At 36.9% G+C, this 21,805-nt stretch overlaps 1 protein-coding gene across 1 annotated transcript in view; it reads right to left on the reverse strand.

The window, feature by feature from the left end:
- KCNN2 (potassium calcium-activated channel subfamily N member 2) overlaps positions 1 to 21,805 on the reverse strand; it is a 316,290-nt gene that overhangs the window by 202,548 nt on the left and 91,937 nt on the right. The window lies entirely within an intron of this gene.

The following is a 21,805-nucleotide window of genomic DNA, read 5'->3' on the forward strand; positions in this document are numbered from 1 at the left end:
CAAATTCCTCTCCACCTCCCTCAGCTGCATACCAAATGCAACCACAGTGACAGCAGGATCAGAGTTTTTGATTAAAGAAAATTATCCTGCTTTTACCATGGGATATTATTTTCATTAACTCTGACAACTTAGTCTTCCTTTATTATTTTAAGGATTTAAATATTTTATCAGTACCTGCTTTTGTCTGATGAATTTGTTTGCAACTGACTAAGCACTTTAATTGACAATTCTCTTTAAACCATTAATGCATTGTATACCCATTATGTCTTGGCTTTTATGCTGAGTAATTTGACAGCCATTAAGATTTTTTTTGCTTTATTTTATTTAAGGGTTTCACCTGCATAGTTATTATTGAGTTAAAGAATAATCCGGTAGTTCTAGGAGCTTCAAAACAAAATCACCAGTTTAAACAATAAGCAAACCCTCAAAGAAATGAATTTGAATGAATAATTTTAAAGACCCATAATCCACGATATTAGACTCAATGAGCAAAGCTTCAGAGCGCAGTCAGTGGAAGACATAAGCATGAAACCAGGAAACTGTTTTATCATCGCAAACTTCAGCAAGGAAACAAGTCTGGACTAGCGTCTGGAGAAGTCCTCACACTTCCTTTTCTTTCTTGCTTGTGTTTTTTTCTTTTTAAGGAAACAAGCAAAAAAACCTTTGTAGCTGTTAGGTCCAAAAATTTTACTAATGCTGCTGCCTGAAGTTTACCACCTGCTCCAACAGGAAAATTGTGCAGTCACTTTAATCTCCTCTTCATAATTTCAGGTAATTTTGGATTTGGGGGAAAGTCCTAACTCCATGTGAATGAAGCACCTTTAAAAGCCGCCTTTCACTTCTGGGCTCTCAGGACCACATCACTCAGGAGCATTCTCATGTGCTTTTGTGCACTGTTGACAACAGTTGAGGTGGCTTTGCCAGGGGTCACTGAGGCTCAACAGGACACACTCACCCTGCAGTTACCTTCAGCGATGCTGCCTTTTGGGATCCAGTACTTGTCATCCACAGTGGTTGAAGACGGGGGTTTAAGAGTGTTTTTATACCAAAAAAGGACTCTGGATGGAAGCTTTCTCGTCGGTTTATTTCTGCCCAAAGTGAAACCTGCTTTGATTGTAACATAAGTAGGCATATTTATAAATTGTTGCTATATGGTTGAGTTGACTTCAAATATCATTGTAGGTTTTTGTTTATCTTTTTCTTTCCATTTAACTGTGACAATTTACAATACCTGTCTTTCCAGCCACAATCCGAACAAGTTAGATTTAAGGGTTTTTCCAGAATTTTCTATGAATACATATTATATATTTAGTTATGTATTTTCTGATATCCCCACTAGAATAGACATTCCATGAGGTGAGAGAATTTGTTTGTTTTGTTCACTGCTGTACTACCCAGTATTTGACATGTAGAAGATATTCAATAGTATTTGTTTAACGACCAGATAAATGAATGAGTCCAAACAAAACATGCTGAGACTCATTTAATGCCAAAGTAATGGTTCATTTTAGTTTTTCCTTTTTTTAATTAAATAATTTGTAATAGGGGAAACAACACAAAGACGAACAGCATTTTTTAAAAAGCTAATGAGCTACCCTCCTTCGTTGTGCTCCCCTAAGGCATCCAATGTAACATGTTTTCCTATCCCTTTTCCATGTTCACAAGATACATACATATATATGTATATACACATATACATATATGTACATACATTCACACACGCATCTACATATACATCCTTCCTTTTCTTTTTTCTTCCCCTCTTCCTCACCCTGTCTTTCTCTTTAACAATTACTCTGAAGCTCCTTTATTCTACTTAATATTATGATACAAATTTCCCTTCAGTTCAGTAGAAATTAGATCTAGCACTGTTCTAAGAACTGAATAGAGAAATATTTGAAATAATGTAAACATTCTGCTTTTGATGGACATTCAGTTGTATATCAATTCCTGTCACTATGCACAATGCTTATGTAAATATCCTTATAAATAAGTATTTGTGGAGACTGAATTTCTGGGTCAAAACTACACATATTAAATATATACACACACACAAATGTACAAACTCATTGTCTATTAAAAGTGATCTAAATATTTTTATGAAGTTTATTTCCGTTTTGTTGATGCTGTTGTTGGGAGACACTCTCCATGGGTCTCTCCACCTTCTCTCTCTCTGCTGAGCAGAAGCACTGACGGCATGAATCCCATACTGTCCTACGGAGAACAGCCAGGGCAGACAGACAGTACGTCCCTCTGGAGTAAAGGGTAGGCGCGCTTATTATTGCTCATTGTAAAAATGAGGGTCTCTAAGCTCAGTGCGCCTCCCTCGTAGCCCACAGTGCCCGCGAGGGCCGCCTGATGCCCGGCGCTTCACTCTGTGGGAACTGGGGCTCTGGAAACAGGCACAAGGAAGCGCCAATGCTCTTGCTCTTCTTGGGGTTAATAAAGTTTGTCTCTGAACAACAAAGCATATCTTCTGCCAGCACCCATGAAATGCCGGCAGGCTAATGTGTTAGCTTGCAGGTTGGTAAATCTCACACTACATGGCTTTATAAATATTTTTATTGATTCATTTTAGAGAGAGAGAGGAAGGAAGAGATGGAGAGGGGAAGAGAGGGAGAGGGAGAGAGAGAGAGAGAGAGAGAGAGGAAGAGAAAGAATGATTTGTTGTTCCACTTACTTATGCTTTCATTGGTTGCTTCTTGTATGTGCCCTGACCAGAGATTGAACCCACAACCTTGGCTTATCGGGTGACATTCTTACCAACTGAGTTATACAGCCAGGGTGACACTGCATGGTTTTAGATAGCTATATATCATTTTAAAAAGTGAAAGTACAATATGTATATCTTTAATTCTTCTGGGTATCATGTCTAATTTTGATGGTCTCTTACATTCCCCAGTTATGTAAATATTCTCATAAATTTTCTCCTAAAGTCCTACTTTTTACATTTAAATATTCAACATAGAATATAGTTTTGTATATTGTGGAAGATAAGGACCTTAGCTTTCACTCTCCCACACGGTAGGGATCGTTATTAAATAAAACATTATTTACCTATTCAATCAAAAGTTTATACTTATTGTACAGTAACCCATACATAATTGAATCTATTTTGGAATATTTTAGGTTTCATCATCCCAATTGTTTAGATTTTTGTGAAAATACAATAATGTTTCGATTGTAGTAACTCTGTATACGTTTAAGTTTTTGCTAAGTCATGACCATCTTTGCTTTTTACTTAAGATGTTTTAGTACCCTTAAACATTTCTCCTACTACATGAATTATTTAAAGTAAGTTTTACCTATTATTAAAAAATCCATTGAAATGTTGAGTGGAATTGCATTAATTTATGTAATATGTTTGGAATGATCACTATTTTTGTAACATTAGATCTTTTTATCTAAACATTTACTATCTGGGTCTTATTAAGTACTTTTACAATACTTCATATTCTTCTTATAAAGTCAAGAATCTTCTAGTTTTAGATGTTTTATGATTTTTTATTTTCTTTTGATCAGTATACTTACAGACACACAAATTTTCCTCCCCACAAAATAATCTTTACAAACTAAATATTGCTAGTTTGCACCAAAGCTATTAATTTATAGATGTATATTATTTTCTTAAGCAATTTTACCAACTCCTCTATTCAGCTTAAGAGTTCTTCATAAAGTTTCTTAAAGTTTTAGGTATATTATTAGTAAACAAATTATTTTTAAATTCTTTTCAAGTATATATGTTGGTTATTCAAGCATTTATAAAAATAATTGTCTGATTACATTAGCTATAATTTCCAAAATTCTATAGAATAATAGTAGCAATAAGTAAATATCTCTGTTTCATTCATGATTTTATTGAAAATGGTTTGTTTCCTTTTTAAAATATATTTACAGTAGGTACTTATAGAAATAATTTTACCATGTCTAAGCAACTTCATTCTATTCTACTTTATAATATTTTAAGAGGAATGACTGATTAATTTTATCAGTGTCTATAATATTTATATGTAATATATAAATATGATGTTTATCAGTAGCATCTTAAAATACAATCAAATAACTATAATTAAAATTTTTTTATATAATACATTTGTTATTTGATTTACTAATGTTAAAGTATGCCTACATTCCTAAAGTAAGTTTCAACTATTCACTTTCAATACATGGCTGAACTGGATAAGCCACCATTTTATTTGAATTTTCCCATCAATATTTACAAGTGAAGATAATTTTTCGTTTTCTTAAGGGGTACTATCTTGTAAGGTTTCAGTGTTAAAGTTTTGCTGGTTTCTTAAAATGAATTAGGAAGCTTCCAAATTTTTTCTATTCCTTAGATTACTTAAATAAGAGGAATTACTTTTTTAAAAAAATATTCAGTTAAAATTCAGCTGAAAATCATCTCAGTACAATGCTTCAAAAAGTTAAGATTTCGATTTACCTTTCTAATATCTCTTATGGTTATTGTTTGGTGTTTATAGCTGATGATGGAAAGGTTTTGACATTAAATAAGTATCTTAGAGGTTTTCCTTAAAAAAAAACACACAAAAACCTGGCAAAACAATGGCTGGGAAGAGCAAAGTGCCACCTGAAAACCACTGGCAAGTTTCTTCCTTAACTCACACAGCCAAGGACCATCTTTCCTACTCGGTTCTGAGTGACCCCTGGAGGCAGCAGGACAAACAGCCCATGACCCAAGTTGCTGAGCATGAAGAAGCAGCTTTTTGCTCCTTGCTCAAGCTGCGCCTTCAGCTGAGAGAAGCAGGGAGGAAATACCATAGTCCTGCTCCATTTTCTTTGTTCCTGAATATGCTTTGCCCGAGTGAGGCTCCATTTTAAAACACAGTCAGGAGACAAAATTGTTATTTTCTTGGCAGAAGTGATTTTTTAAGCTCCTAAATATACCTCTCTAACCCTTTCAGTAAGCACCTGCTCTCTGGCCTCTACTTCTCATACCAGTAAACTTTCCTCTCTTGCCTCTCCGGGCAGCTGAAGCATGTCCCCTAAAGTCAGGCGTTTCTGACCTCGCTGGGTTTATAACTTTAGCTTTGCTTCTCAAGCAGAACTATTTTCCAGTTCTGCCCTTGGCGACACCCCACCCCACGCGGGGACTTCTCTTCGCTGTGCCCTTCCCATGGCCTTCAGCGCCACTCCCCCCAGGAGCAGGCCAGCTGGGCCGCGGCCCCTGCCTGAAGTGACCGAGCTTTCCTGGTGCAGCCTTTGAACCTCGCCAGATCCACAGCCACGGCAAAGCTACACCTGCTGTTTCGGAAAGCGAGCCACGTGGAGCATGCTGTACCACTGGGAAACGACGCGCAGACCTAGATGAGAAAGGTGTATTCAAGCTCAAACATGCCATTTAGACGTATGAAAGCCGGTGAGAAAGAGGGTGTGGGCTCTGCTGGCCTTCATCGCAGCCAAAGCGGGGAAACGAGCGCGCTTCATGAGAACGGGCCCTCCCATTTTCATCTGTACAAAAGGAGATAGATCGCTTGAACTGAGGATCCATGGCTTGGGGGAGTTACATTCTAAGTTAACATAAATTACTACACTTCCTCCTCATGGGAGAACCTGAGAAATTGGGTTTTTTTAAAATTGCATTTTAGCCCTAGCTGGTTCGGCTCAGTGGTTAGAGCGTGAGCCTGTGGACTGAGGGGCCTGGGCTCCAGTCTGGCCGAGGGCATGTGCTTCGGTTTCAGGCTTGGTCCCCCCAGTGAGGGTGCCAGCCGGAGGCAACCAATGGATTTGCCTGTCACATCAACGTTTCTCTCTCCTTCTCCCCTTCCACTCTCTCTGAAAAGCAATGGAAAAAAAATATCGTCAGGTGAAGGTTAAAAAAAAAATTAATTTTAGTAAAATAGAGACCAACAAGCCAATTTTTAAATTAAACTTCTTGGCATGACATTGGTTAATAAGATTATAGAAGTTTCGAGTGTGCATTTCTATGATAATGATCTGTATATTGCACTGTGTGCCCATCACCCAAAGTGAAATCACCTTCCGTCACCCCGTATCTGACCCCTTTACTCCTCCCCCCCCCGTTCCCTCCGGTAACCAGCACAGTGCTGTCTGTGCCTCTGTGTTTCAGTTTATATCCCAAATGTGAGTGAAATCACATATTCTTAGCTTTTTCTGACTGACTCACATCACTTCGCCTAATATTCCCAATGTCCGTCCCAAGTGGCACTTCTCATCTTTCCTTCATGGCTGAGTAATATCCCACGGTGTACATGGGCCACATCTTCTTTATCCAATCATCTATCGCGGACACTTTGGTGTCTCCATGTCTTGGCCACTGTGAATAGTGCTGCAAGGAACACGGAAGTGCATAGATCTTCGCAAATAACGATTTCTGAGTTTTTCAGGTCGATACCCAGAGGAGAGACTGGGTCATATGGTAACTCTAGTCTTAATTTTTTGAGGACCCGCCAGGCTATTTTCCACAGTGGCTGTACCAGTCCACAGTCCCGCCAGCAGTGAATGAGGGTTCCCTTTTCTCCACCTCTCCGGCACTTGTTATTACTTGTCTTGTTGATAAGAGCCACTCTAACAGGTGTGACGTGGTATGTCACTGTAGTTTTGGTTGGCATTTCCCTATAGCTAGTGAAGTTGAGCATCGTTTCGTATACCTGTTGGTCATTTGTATGTCTTCTTGGAAAGAAGTGTCTGTTCAGGTCCTCTGCCCATTGTTTAATTGTATTACTTGTTTGTTTGGTGTTTAGTTATAGGAGTTCATTATATATTTTGGATATTACCCCCTTATCAGAGCTGTTGTTTGCAAATATCATCTCCCATTTGGTTGGTTGCCTTTTTGTTTTGTCGGTGGTTTATTTTGCTGTGAGGTTTTTTAGTTTGATATAGTTCCATTCATTTATTTTTGCCTTTAGGACCAAAGTCATAAAATCTTCTCTAAGACCAAGGTCCATAAGTTTAGTACCTATTTTTCTTCTATGGAATTTATTGTTTCAGATCTTATGTTTAGGTCTTTGATCTATTTTTAATTAATTTTTGTACATGGGGACAAACTGGTGCATTCGTATTGGAAATCAATTTGACATTAGAATTGAACTCATACAGCTGAAAAACCACGTAACTCCTGTGGTCCAGAAACTCCAGTCTTATGAATATATTCCCAAGAGAGAGAGATGCACATGTAAAATAGATCTCCAATTCAAGAATATTTTAGCAGCATTGTTTACTAGAGAAAGAACCTATTGTAAATAGTGATTTGACCTTGGAGAGTTGACTCTGACATGGTACATTACACAGAAGTTATAATGAACAAATTATAGTAACAGACAAAAACCAGATGAATCTTGCCAATGCAATATTATAAAAAATTATTTCCCAAAACATTACATATAACATGATATTCTTTTCATAAAGTTAAACAAAAATAAGTGTGTGTATATATGTGTGTAAATGTGTATGTAGAATATACATGGAAGCAATAGATATGTATTTCACACACAGAAAGCAAGACAGGTTAGTGATAAATCAGGATACTACTTAGCCTGGATTGAGGGAAGCAAAGGATGCCAGTTGCTTTTTCCAAGGTCTTAGCTTTTGCTTTAGGTCTTGGGTTCACAAGTGCTTATTATTTTTAGACAGACAAATAAATATGGACCAGCAATGGGCATGTGATTTGAACCAAACACTGTGATTAATTCAATTCTGGGCCTTAGATCTAAAGGAAAAGAATAATGTTGAAGAACCCTAATAAATTTTAGGGGGAAAAATGGAGGAAAACTTGTTTCCCTATCCATTCATAGGTTCACTACATACACACTTACCTACTCTTGGTTTAAATATTGAAAGGAGTATTAGCAATTATTTGATAATATTAGTAGTTTTTGTAAAGATAAATAACTATTCTGTTACCTAAAGTGTACAAATGATAAATGATACCCAATTTAAAAATAACATGGACTTTCATGCCCCAAGGAACGGAATAATATATATAATCCATTCAATTATGGATGTTTGCATACTACACTCACATACCCCTCACCCAAAGGGGATAAAATGGAACCAGAACAGTTTAAATTGGGCAGCCTTAGAATGCATTCCACTTCTCATTTCACATCCCTAACTACACTAGCATGGCGCACTCTCACCATGTTCACACTGACTAGTTTTCTCCTCTGACTAGGTAGGTGATTTAAGCAACCAATTTTTAAACCCCAGTCTCCTCAGCCATTGTTGTGAGCATTTAGAAAGTAAATGAAAATATTTGTACAGGGTCTAATACTTAATGGTTTTCCAAAAAATGTTGATTAAATTTTAATCTCAAAGTTGGCAACAAGGAAAAGTTTGTTGAGATGCACATTCAGTGATGTTTCAGGCAAGCTGCAGTTTGATGATACAGATGTATCCTTTAAAAATGAATAGTTAAGTCTCACTCATCCCATTTCCCTAAATCTGTTTATCCAGAAACATAAAGAAAAATGCATGTGCATTGGTAATCTGTATTGTAGTTTAGAGAGTCCCTATTAAATAATCAATGTTCATTTATAGAATATTTTGAGTTTCAGAGCTATTATTTTGTTCTATGTGGCATTATTATAATGAAGGTAATGAATTTCATCTTCATATTTGTGCTAGAATTCCATTAAAACATTTGCTAAAATTAGGGAATTAATAAACCATGAAGACTTAATTGCATTAATTATCATTTCTCACCCTCAAATGTTTTATAATGAAAAATAAGTAAGAGATGCAATAATGAAGCAAAGGAGAAACTGGATTTGCACATTTTATAAACATGCTTAGGAAAGTAACTGTGCTATCTTGTTTGGAATGGTAATTAGGTTAACTATATGTTGATGAAAAAGAGCCCTATTTCCTTGGGGCAGGGAAAGACAAAGGGGTGTCTTTGCAATGATATCCTGGGTGTCCTCCTTTGCTCTTATGTGGTATAAAATGAGAAAACAAAGCTTTCAAAAGAATATTCATGTTTACAGTAAGTTAACTGTGAAATTTAAAGCAGATTTCCATTGCCCCTTCCCCCACGTGGCCCATAAATATGTTTAATTTACTGAGTGCAAATCTAGACAGATTGAAAAAAATCCTTCCTGGGCTTCAGTTAATGAAATATCTTGAACTTGTTTCATGAATGTAAAGACTATCTTTAAGAGTGGAAAAGGCCAAAGCACTTGACTAGCCTACGCTCCTTAGTACCTGGGTGGCACACTCCTCGCTAGATTGGGAGCCATCTGCTACAATCCCTAGATACTACCCCTCAGGGTAAGCAGAATGCTGTCCTTGGCCACTCTTCCTCACTCCCCTGCCTTTACCACCACCACCCCCTCAACACAGCGTGTAACTGAGACTGCAGATCCCTGACAACTATGAAGTAAGTAGCACAGTGCCTTTTTGGATCAGTGTTCCTCCAAACAATATCTTCCTGAGTGAGGAATCTAAAATCTTAGAATTTAAGTGGAAACTACCTATTGGCCTCTCAGATCTATTTGTTTATCTGAGAAGGAAAACTTTACATCATATATCTGAACAAAGGGCAAGATCAGGGTCAATCTTCTCTCTCCATTTATTGAAAATGCTGATCTTACACTGAGGATGAGAGGGGGGAAAAAACATGTGACCTATGAAAAACATTGTCAAATAAGGTATAAATTCAGAAGATAAATGATACTTTCTATAAGTCAGAATAGGAATCAGAAGAAGGCCTCCAAGAACTGTTTGACATCTTTGTTAGAGTTCAAGAGACATGGCCTCTCTGAAATGAAAAAAGATTGTAACAAATAACTAGCTGAGGAAAAAGTCAAATGAATGTGATAACAATGGCCTGCTAAAAGCAGCTGCTACAGCCAAGTTAAAACTCATGTTGGAGACCGTAGCAAGAATCACCAGTTGTAAGGAGGTGCGTAGCAGGGGAGTGTGTGAGAACTCAAGAGCCCTCTCAGCACTCAGAAGAATGGGACAAAATTAAAACAATGTATGTGATGACTGATGTAGAGGATGGAAAACAAAACACAAAACATGGAAACAACTATGTAGTTTTCTCAAATGTAAAATCAGAAGAATCAGAACAAAACCAATCAGAGATAAAGCACAACCGGTATTTTCAGAGCAGATTGAAAAGGCCTGTTGTGTTCTGAGAATTGATTTAAATAAACCTATGGGTAAATTTTGAACTATAAGGGGGGAAAAATGAGTTTTTGGTATGGATTAAAACTATAAGAATAAAGCAAAATAATTCTGCACTTATTAGTTCACTTTTTTTTTTTTAAAAAAAAAGCAGTTTCCCACAAATGACCCAAACCAAGACAGCTCCAGGCATTTTCACCTTATTATAAAATACAAGGAGTCAAGGAAGAAACATACAAATGATAAGATTGTGGCGCAATTTTAAAAATATTCTATGAACGCTGTTTTTCATGAACTAAGGCAGAAAGAAATACATCCTCAGACATGTGAGGAATCATAATATATAGTATTTGCATGTTAAGGTACATGACGAGCTACTCCAATTGACCCACAAATACAATATGATCAAGGATTCAAAATTGCCTATCATGTTATATGGAAAACAGTTATAAAAGGCAAGAGAATGGCCGTTCCTCTTCTGCCTTCCTGCACTCTGGAATGTTCTGTCATGGCTGCAGCTTGGCCTATAAGGAGGAATCAATGCACTGAAGGTAATGAGGCAACATGATAGAAGTCGCTGAAATCTCTAACCCTCAGAAGGCCTTACCAGCCCTGGGCTTCCTAAAAGGGAAGGGGAAGTGAGGAGAAGAGGAGAGAGAAGAAAAGGAAGGAGAGGAGGGTCCATCTTCATCCAAATTGGATCCCACAACTATCCATCTCGATGAGACGGTCACCTCAGAATAGCCCTTTGTAAGATTTGTGGTTAAGACGGCAGCGTAGGTAAACGTGGTATTCACATCCTCCCACAAACACATCAAAATGAAAACTAAACTACAGAAAAAACATCATTCAGAACTGCTTGGAATTTGGCTGAATGGAAGTCCTACAACTAGGGACTTAAATAAGTCCCAGCAAGGCTGGTACAAGGGGTGGAGACACACAACAGGATGGTCCCACACCCATGTGTGGCAGATAAAAGTTGGAGGGATATCTTAGCTGTAGAGGTCTCCCCTGAGGAGTAGGGGTCCCAGCCCCACACCAGCCCCTCCCCCGCCCCCCAGTCCAGGGTTCCAGAAGCAAGAGAAGTCCCCATAACTTCTGGCTGTAAAAACCAATGGGGATGGAGGCTGAGGGAGGCAGAGGGCTGCTGGAATTACCAGGCAGCTCCTCTTAAAGGGCCGGTGCAGGGACTAACTCAGGCTCACTCCGTCTGAGCTCCTGCACTGGGGCAGCAGCTTGAAAGGAATCAGGGACATACAAGGAAGAACTGAATTATCTGGCATCAGGATGAGAGCTGGAGGGGTAGCTTTCTCCAAGACAGAAGTGCTGGCGATTGGTCCTTTGATGAGCCCTCCCTCCATGGAACCAGCAGGTGGGCAGCATATCTAAGACTCCATCAACCTGGCTCACATGTTTGGCCCTGCCCTGGTTTTGGTAATTCCCTGAAGTCATGCCCCACCCAAATTCCAGGCCCTTCCAAGCTATTTCCAGTGGCTTTTTTCATACTAATGTCCTGTCTTGACTCATTCTTCAGATTTTCCTACAATCTCTTAAGCAAGCAGCATCTGGCCTAAGTGTGCCCTGTAGCTCTTGCTAAGTGCCCCCAGGCCCTGTACTAGCTGCAGCTGGCCTTGCTTTGCAGCTTGGCCTTACCTGGGCACCTCCAAGCCCAGCACAAGTAGTAGTCATCTACAGTTTGCTTTGTAGCTCATGCTGGGTGGCCCAGTGCAAAACAAGGGTGGCAGCTGACCTTGACCTGCACCTCCTGGGAGGTCCCAGAGCCAGAGCATCCAGTGGACAGCTTCAGACCACATTGAAGCACCACTGCCCAACCACCTCCACAAGTGACACACTCAAGGGATTGACTCAGGAGGCACCAGAGCCCTTCTAAAGTAAGTCCTACTCTGTGGGACAGCTAATTCTCCCTAATTCTTCACAGTGGTCGGAGGTCACAGCCAGTCCTTGAAGCAGATTTACCTGGGGGTAAATACCTCCCACTGATGTGCCAACAGCAATCAATAAGGCTCAACTACAGCAGGAAGGTGTACAAAGCCCACAATAGGGACACACCTGGAGGGCTCAGCTTGGGTGATCAGGAAGGCTATGCCACCGGACCCTACAGGACACCTACTACATTAGGCCACTCTGTCAAGCATGGGAGACACAGCAGCTCTACCTAATATATAGAAACAAACACAGTGAGGCAGCCAAAATGAGGAGACAAAGAAACATGTCCCAAATGAAAGAACAGAAGAAAACTCCAGAAAAAGAGCTAAACAAAATGGAGACAAGCAACCTACCAGATACAAGGTTCAAAACACTGGTTATATGGATGCTCAATGAACTTACCAGAAGAGTAGATGAACATAGTGAGGATTTCAACAAAGAGATAGGGAACATAAAGATGAAACTAGAAAACATAAAAAAGAACCAGTCAGAACTGAAGAATACAGTAACTGAAATGAATACTATATTAAAGGGAATCAACAGTGGAGTAGATGAAGTTGATGATTAAACCAAAGGTTTGGAAGATAAGAAAGAAAATACACAATCACAACAGCAAAAATTAAATAAATGAGAGTAGCATAAGAAGCCTCTGGCACAACTTTAAACATAAAAACATTTGCATCATGGGGGTACCAGAAGGAGAAGAGAGACAGCAAGGGATTGAAAACACATGTAAAAAAATAATGACGGAAAACTTTCCTAACTTGGTGAAGGAAATAGACATACAAGTCTAGAAAGCACAAAATCCCAAACAAGATGAACTCAAAGAGACCCACACCTAGACACATCATAATTAAAATGCAAAAGGTTAAAGACAAAGGGAGAACCTTAAAAGCAGCAAGAGAAAAGTAATTAGTTCCTTACAAAGGAGCTCGCATAAGACTGTCAGCTGATTACTCAGCAGAAATTTTGCAGGCCAGAAGGGAATGGCAAGAAATATTCAAAGTGATGAAAAGCAAGGACCTGCAACCAAGATTACTCTATCCAGCAAAGCTATCATTTAGAATCAAAGGACAGATAAAGAGCTTCCCAGACAAGAAAAAACTGAAGGAGTTCATCACTTTCAAATCACTATTATATGAAATGTTAAAGGGTCTTCTTTAAGAAGAACAAAAAATAGATAAAAATATGAACAATAAAATGGCAATAGATATCTATCAGCATTTGAATCTAAAAAACAAAATAAATGAACAAGCAGAACAGAAACAGACTCACAGACACAGACAATATTTTAATGGTTTTCAGATGGAAGGGAGATTGGGGGCGCTGGGTAAAAATGGTGAAAGGATTAAGAACTATAAATTGGTTGTTACAGAATAGTCATGGGGATATAAAGTACAGCATAGGGAATATAGTCAATAATATTCTAATAACTGTGTATGGTGTCAGATAGGGTACAAGATTTATCCGGATGACTACTAAATAAATTATATAATGTCTATTCAATGGGTGTATCCCTGAAACTAATATAATAATGTATGTCACCTGTAGCTGAAAAAAAAATTTTTTTTTAAATAAAGTATTGCCTGACTGGCATGGCTCAGTAGTTGAGTATTGACCTATGACCCAGGAGATCACAGTTTGGTTCCTGGTCAGGGCACATGCCAGGGTTTCAGGCTCAGTGGCCAATAGTGGAAGTACAGGAGGCAGCTGGTCAATGGACTCTCTCTCATTGATGTTTCTCTCTCTCTCTCTCCCTGTCCCTTCCTCTTTGTGAAATCAATAAAAAAATTAAAAAAATTTAAGATAAAGCATTATCAAGCAAAAAAAAAAAAAAGGCAGGAGACAATTATTTTTGTATCTGGTAAGAATACTAAATAGAATGCAAAAAATCTCCTCTGAACATCAATAATAAACATTCAAAAGAACTTCTTGCTTCCATGAGCAGCACTGCTAATCAATCATCTGCTGGAATCGTATGAAGACCCAGAATCTTTCTGAACACAGTGTTCTTAGATTTTATTATTAACTTATTAAAATTTGCCTTTAAGATAAAACTATGTGACACCACAGGGTTAAAAAACAAAACAAAACAGGACTTTGTAAGCTAGAGAAGATAATAAAATGAAAAATTTTTATTAAAAACTTGAACAAATGAGATTATCTAAAGATAAAGATTTGGAGGAAATTTGAGTTAAGACTGATTTATTGTGACATATTCCTACTGTAAATATAGTTATGCATCCCATGAATACATAAAAAGCCCTGCTGTAATTAGGATGTCACAAGGCTGGAATACATGTGGACAGATTGGAAGGCAATATGCAAATTTGAAAAGATTTTTTATGGTTACCAGTGACTACTTAGTTTTCTTTTTTTAAATGCAGTTTTTATTTATAAAGAAAGAGACGAAAAGTTTGCATGATTTAAGATGGACCATTAATTTTATATATTTTATTACACTAATTTAGAATTAAATTTAATGTAATAACTTGTAGAGTAAATAGGATTGATGACATGTTCTGATCCTATTTCCAATTCAGACTACACCATTATTTCTCTATTCAGTGAAGCCTCTTATCTTAATAATTTACTTTTTTATGCCACGTTTTATTTCAACTCAGAATAATAAAAAGTATGGCCAAATCACAGATTCTTAGTGGAATGTAAAGATACTGGGATTACCATAGTGTCTGCAATATTATTTATCTTTAGGGTATCACTACAAGTCTTAAAAGTAAAATAAATAAATAAATAAATAAATAGAAATCAGTGGATTAAAATTGCAATTTCTTTTTTACTGAATTTAATACTTTGAGTTCAATTTGTTTAAACTCATTTTTGCCAACTTAGATGCTAATGGCCTCAAATCCAATTATTCTACAGATCTGTCTACCTGTAACAGCCTAATGCCAAATAGAAGGTTTTAACAGAGAAACAAAGTATTTCATGGGGAGGCAGAACTGGAGAAGAAGATAAGACTTGATGAAGTCATCCAGTGATGGACAGGGCTCTGGAGGATTCACCTTTCCTAATTATACAAAATTCAGCCAGCCAACTCAGCCTAAATTTTCTCTTAATTGGCTGTCACAGTTTTTAAACCATAACTGGCAAACTTAATTTACACTGGGTTAGAGAAATATTAGAAGTAGAAGGCTAATAAATGTGACCATGGTGTTCATTATCAGCATAACGGACCACAGTGTCGTCTACCATCACTTAAAGAAACTAAATGTCAAAGAACAGCTTCCCCAGGCAACTTCAAAATAAGGCCACCACTTCTCTTTCTGTCTATCATTGTCAACATCTCTCAGAAACGAAGACTTCTACGTTAGCTCTAAACTTATCTTTCATAATTCTCCTTTAGAAATAAATATATTTAAATGACAAAAGTAATTGCCAATCCATCTAAAAAGAAATGTAATCTCTTATTTTTAAGTCAAACTCTAATTTCTACTGTGTTTGGGACATTTTCCAATTTTAAGTCTCTTTGTTGTAACAAATTGGTATAGCTAATAAAATATCTGACATTCAATCCAAGCAAAAAGAGAAAAGATTTTGTGAAGTGTGTTCCAGCTGTGAAGATGTATCCAGTGCAAGTACAAGTTCATTTCCAGGGCTCAGTCCTCTTACATTCTCTCCCTCCAGCCCTAGAGTCTGGCTCTAAAACGGGGACTTATTTTGCTGTCCCTCCATCCCTAGATTGCTACATATTTTCAAAGGTCCCATCGCTTTTATCCTTTTTGATATACCCACAACAGTAATTAGACTTTTTCTAATAGTTAAATCTGAAAAAAAACACGGTTATTTTTGCTCTGCTTAAAAAATGATTACATATTTAAATGTTGCTCCCCTATCTGCATCTCCTAAGTCAAATAACAAATACAATTTTTAAAGAAAAAGCTTTTTATAAATGTATAATATTTGAAAGAACTTCAGAAACTTACATATAAAGTGCAGGGTCTATGGGACAGCTGACATAAAGATAAAAAGGAAGGGTTTTTTAGGAAAAAGGAGGCGGTAACTATGCCAACAGCACTGTAATTGCTCTGAATATTAAGGTAACTTGAGAGCTCGTAGAACAAAAAGAGCAAAACAAGAAAAGCACTAAGTGATTACAGAAATCTCATTAGATGATAAAAGAAGACAAGCTAGTAGTTTACATTTTCCAGGACTCAAAATTGTAAAATAATAAAATCATTATCCCATGAATCTTTTTGAAAATGAACACTGAGTAAAAGAATAAAAAACATCTTCCATTGAAGTTCTAAAAAAAGCTAAGTAAATTTGTTTTCATATTTTTGAAACTTTACTTTTCCTATTAATTAATGTGATTATTTAAATAATTAAGGAAATTAAATTAAGTTCACTGAACTATTTTTTTATATTTATAATCAGAAACAATCTATTCTAATATTTGTTTGTTTTTAAATATTAGGGGTACTAGGTAATATACCATGAAACTGATAATTTATTGCTGTTATTGTCTTTTATTTTTGAAAGTAAAAAAAAAAAATACAGAAAAATATAAATGACAGGTTTTGTGTGTAAAAGAAGAGAGCCATAATACAAAGCTTAAATCATAGTAATCCAAAAGTCATCTTTTTCTTGTATATGATTGACCCCATAATAAAATAAAGAAGGCACAGGGTGAAAAATCATGAATATATACTTTTCAAGAAAGGAGCTGATTCAGAAATCTCCATTTACATACCAGAAATGGAGCAACATAACAAAAAAAAAATTAAATTTCAGGCATTATACTGCTATTTGGTCTTTGTTGTGATTAATGAGAAAATTCACACTATTTGCAATTATTAATAGTTACTGCATTTTTCCTCCAGAAGCAGGCTTTATTTAAATGACTTAGATAGATACTTAAAAATTATACATTTTAAGCTGACTGCTTTTTAAATTTGTTTGGCTGGGAATGTTTTAAAATGTGAAATGCAGTCATGAAGATTTTCTATGCTCCTTTCAATTTTATAGTTTTATATTTTTACATGTAGATCTGTTTTTCCTCTTCATTTCAATTCTTCCAACACAATTTGCTGAAAATGCTATACTTCATTGAATTAATTTTGTGGTTCTATAATTAACTTGATAAGATTTTTTATCATGAACAGGTGACAAAAAAATAAAATAAAATAAAATAAAATAAAATAAAATAAAATAAAATAGAATAAAATAAAATAAAAGATTATTTTATTCTCTGTATTTTAAGAATATTTCAGCTATGGTTTCCCTTATGTTAAAACATATTTTTCAAGAAGTTAAATGTATATGTGTATAAACCTACTGAAGAAAACAGGATTATTTTTTCCTTCCTCCTACCTCCTAATCCCTACTGAACTCTCGCCCATCCCATGACCACTATTTCTTCTCGTGAGGTATTTGGAGATTTTAGTCCCAGATTGTTTTGTTTTTTTTAATGGACTTCGCTACTTGCTTTATTGGTTTAGTTGCTTTCTATGTATATCCTTCTTCCATCATTTTCGTCTTTTCAGAGCACAAGTTTACTTATTTTACACGTCTGTAGGGCCTGTAGATGATTATATTTCTGAGTCTTAGCATATTTGTTAATCTTATTTTATACTCACCCTTAAATGTTCATGTGACTGGCTATAAAATATTAGGCTCAAAATCAATATCCCTCAGAATTTGAAATTTTGTCCCAGTAGGTATCTCTTATTGTTAAGTCTAATGCAAACCTAAATCTCTTTTCTGTCTTTTTTTTCCTTTGTAGACATTTGGGATTTTTTTTTTTTAATCCATGGTGTTCTCAAAATTTACTATTTTATGTTTAGCTTCATTCATTCAATAAAGGTTTACTGAGCACCTGCTATGGGTCAAGCACTGTTTTATATGTTAGGGATATAACAGTGAAGACAAGAGACAGAAGTATGTGTCTTATTATGTAATCCACTGGCCACTTAGGCCCTTTAAATTAGTGTTGTACTTCACTTTGAAATGTTTTATAAATAATTTATTTGATTATTTCTTCCATCACTCTTTCTGTTCTATGTGTTTGGAATGCTTAGAAGACAGATATATTGGACATTCTGGACCCATCTGCCATATAACATACATTTTTTAAACATTTTTTTTATGTCTTTTTTTTTTTTTTTAATCCTTACGCAAGGAGTAAGGGTATTTTTCCACTGATTTTTAGAGAAAGTGGAAGGGACGGGGGAGGGGGAGAGAGAGAAACAGCGATGTGACAGAGACACATGGATTGGTTGCCTCCCACACACACCCTGACCGGTGGCCAGAACTGGACGTGCAACTCAGGTACATGCCCTTGACCGAGAATCGAACCTGCGACCCTTTGGTGCGCGGGCCAACGCTCTAACCACTGAGTTACGCCGGCCAGGGCTGTGCCTGTTTTTGATGTCTGTTTTTTGTTCTCTATATTGAAGAAATCCTTGACTTTTTAATTCAGTCTTTATCTATGTTTACTCTGCCATTAAGATAACTATTGAGATATTGAAACTTCCACCAAGGTATTTAAATTGGTGTAAGTATAATTGTTAATCCATGTTCTGCATTAATCAAATTCATCTGCTTTCTTTTTTCCCACCTGCTTTCTTCCTGTCATAAATTATTGTTTTATAATGAAGATTATTTAAAATCACCAATGACTTATAATTACCAAGATATTTCTTTTGCTTCCAATAATGGCTTTTTAAAAATAGATGTTATATCATCTCTTCAATATCAATTATAGTTTCTTTCACTATTTTTGTTCATTCAAATAATTAAATTGCCCAGTGTCAAGTCATCTATTTGGTGAACTTACTGACCCTTTGATGGAGAGAGATCTCCTCATGCGGTCCTTGGTTCTCTGGTTGCCTTTGCATCCCAGAGTCAGCGTCTGACTCCTGAGCTGCGTGCTCCTTTCATGGAGCGCTCCCCCAGGGCTGTGGGAAGGGGCAGCCGGCATGTTTTGTCGGTGAGTTTGTTTATAGCTAGTCCTCTGCTCCCTGGCTCCAGCTTTTCCTGGAGGTCACTAGCCACACAAGGGACTACCTCTCTGGTCTCACAGCCTACATACAGTCATCACTTTATCATGACAGCAAACTGCCACTGCTCACTGCTCAGCGCCTCTGGAGACTGGCTCTTCTCAGAAAGAAATCACACCATTTCTGAGCCCCATGACACAGAAGCCTCAACCTCATCTTGCACTCATTGACTCTGAGGTGGCAACTCTTTAAAAATCACCCTCACATCTGCAGTGATGTGTGCCTTCTCCTTTTGGGTGATACCTTTTTTACAGCGCTGTTCTGCATGAATCAAATTCATTTGCTTTCCTTTCTCTTCATCTGCTTTATTTCTATCATGAATTATTATTGTTTTATAATTAAGGTTATTTTTTTTAAATGTCTTTCCAGCCATTTTAAGAGATTTGGGGAAGCATGAGCATTTGTTCAGCCAATCACCTTTATTCAATGACTTTCTCCTCACTCTCCATTGAGCTAATTCAGCAATAAAAATATTTTTTGAAAAATGGTTACTTTCACCCAAAATATGAAAGCCAAAATACTGAATATAACCCTCATGAAATAAACATATAGAAGGTAAGCAGGCCAAGTCAGTGTTTTTTTCCTTGAGCTTGATATTAAACTACCGTCTCTTAGCTCCAAATCTACCCTTCTTTCTTCACTGTTTTGTGATTCTGAGGCTGGGAGCCTGGAAAGCAGGTTTTTGCTAGCTAGATCACTTTTAGGCTCTGGCAATAGGGTGGGTACACTAGAGAGAGAGTAGACAAGAGGAGATGTGCTTTCCTCCTAGGTTATTTTCTAGTCCTGTTTTGATTCCTGTTACTTTCAGCATCACCCAACAAAGACACACCCTGCCACTGGCTGACTGTTCCAGTAGTACAGTTAATTCCAGTTAGATCTTTTTTTCCAGCACTGGCAGAACCAACATCACTGTCCTCTCACAGGGCCCCCTGTAGCCAACTGGTGCCTGCTCCCCAAAGGTTTGGTTCCCAGTCCCATGCAGCAGCTCCGTGGCATTCCTAAAGCACTAACACAGCTCCCCAGAAATCAGAGTCCCAAGCACTGAGTCCCTCATCCAAGCTTCTACATTTTAATAATACTAACCTCTTCCCTTTATTCTCTTAGCCTTAGGGATGTTCTGTGAAGCCTTACTGCTCCCTCTTACGGATTTTCAGTTCCTGGCTGACAATTGTTTGTATTAAATTCTGTCAAAATGGCTGTGGTTTCTATCTCCTAAGTAGAGTCTGAGTAATACCTATCCTGGCTGTCTTCAAGTGCCCAGTGTGACTCCTGTCTTACTGTCAAAACAACCATTAATTTTATTACATGTGGAAAGTACTATACACTATTGATATATTTTATGGAAACATTTAAAAATATGGTTAAAGTAAAATGGAATGAGTCCCCTCTTTCTCATAATTTCAAAGCATTTAGTTCAAGATGATTTTGAAAGGGTGAATAAGTGCATTTCCTTGAGATTTTTCTCCAAACAAGTTTTTCTGAAGCCCCAGAGCACTGGAATTCTCACTATATCTCTTTGGAAATAATTTCATTCCAGTAGACTAATCATGGGTTACTTGTGTATCCAAGCCTGGGAAAGTGTTAATGTCAAACAATGGATGCTACTAATTGAAGTATAATTGTGCCTAGGTATTTACATTTCTTTAACTGTTGATCCAAATTATGCATCTTCTTTTAAATATGTAGCAAAAGAGAGCAGAAATTATTAGATTTTTATTAGATTTATGTTTTATTTTTGTAAAAAATCAGTAGATGCTAACTGATTGTTCACAGACAGAAAGACAGAAGGCGGGAAAGAAGAAGAGACCTCAAAATGGATTCTGAGCCCTGGAATTCATCCTGCTGCCCTAGGTAATTAAATATGTGAATCCAAATATATACTCCCTGTGGCAGCTCACTCTCAGCAAGTAGCCACATCACCAATTTTAACAATCAATAACTCCAGATCAAAAAACACATATAAGACCTAGACTTTTTTTTTTCATAGTTGACTTGCCAACTGGTACCAAGGACATATTTTGAGACCAGGACCACCTGCTTCATGAAAAGTCTGGCTTTTAACATTGATGTCTCATTCAGACTCAGCAGCCATGAGAATATGGATAAAAACCATGTCTTTCTCCATTAATCACAGAATTAACTAAAGGACCTTGACTATTAGCGCCAGTGCCATAAATGTACCCAACTACTGACTAGCAACCTGGGTGTGGAGCAAAAATGTAAGAGAACGACTATTTTCTGCCAAGATGATGATTTTTACCACAAGGTTGGAACTGCCAGGCCATCATTAAGAATGCCCTGAATGAATCCTAGGGTAGCAATGCAGCTTCAACATAAAAATTGCTTCTAGGCTGAGCAAGGGAAGGTGAAAAGCTTATGTCTCTCTGCTCCATATAAAAATTGGGTGGCATATCCAGAAAGAAAACTTCACTAAGAACTTTATCTTTAAAAATGTTTCTCCTTTCTAACCAAGAATCATTTTTGTTGTTGTTGTCCAAAGAAAACCAAGTAATTTTTTAAACCTAAGATTAATTCGTTCAAGGACCTAAAAAAACTCCACAGAAACCTGCCTCTCCAAAAAATTATTCTTTGAAGCTTGCTATAAGTTCTTTAAAATATAGACATTGTAACACATCTTTAATCAGCTTTTTTATCATTGTCTTCTGGTAAGAAGAAATCAATGATATGATTCTATGCACTGATATATAACCCCAACAAAATACTGCCTC

The sequence above is a fragment of the Miniopterus schreibersii genome, assembly GCF_964146895.1.
Source record: "Miniopterus schreibersii genome assembly, chromosome: 3".
NCBI lineage: Eukaryota > Metazoa > Chordata > Mammalia > Chiroptera > Miniopteridae > Miniopterus > Miniopterus schreibersii.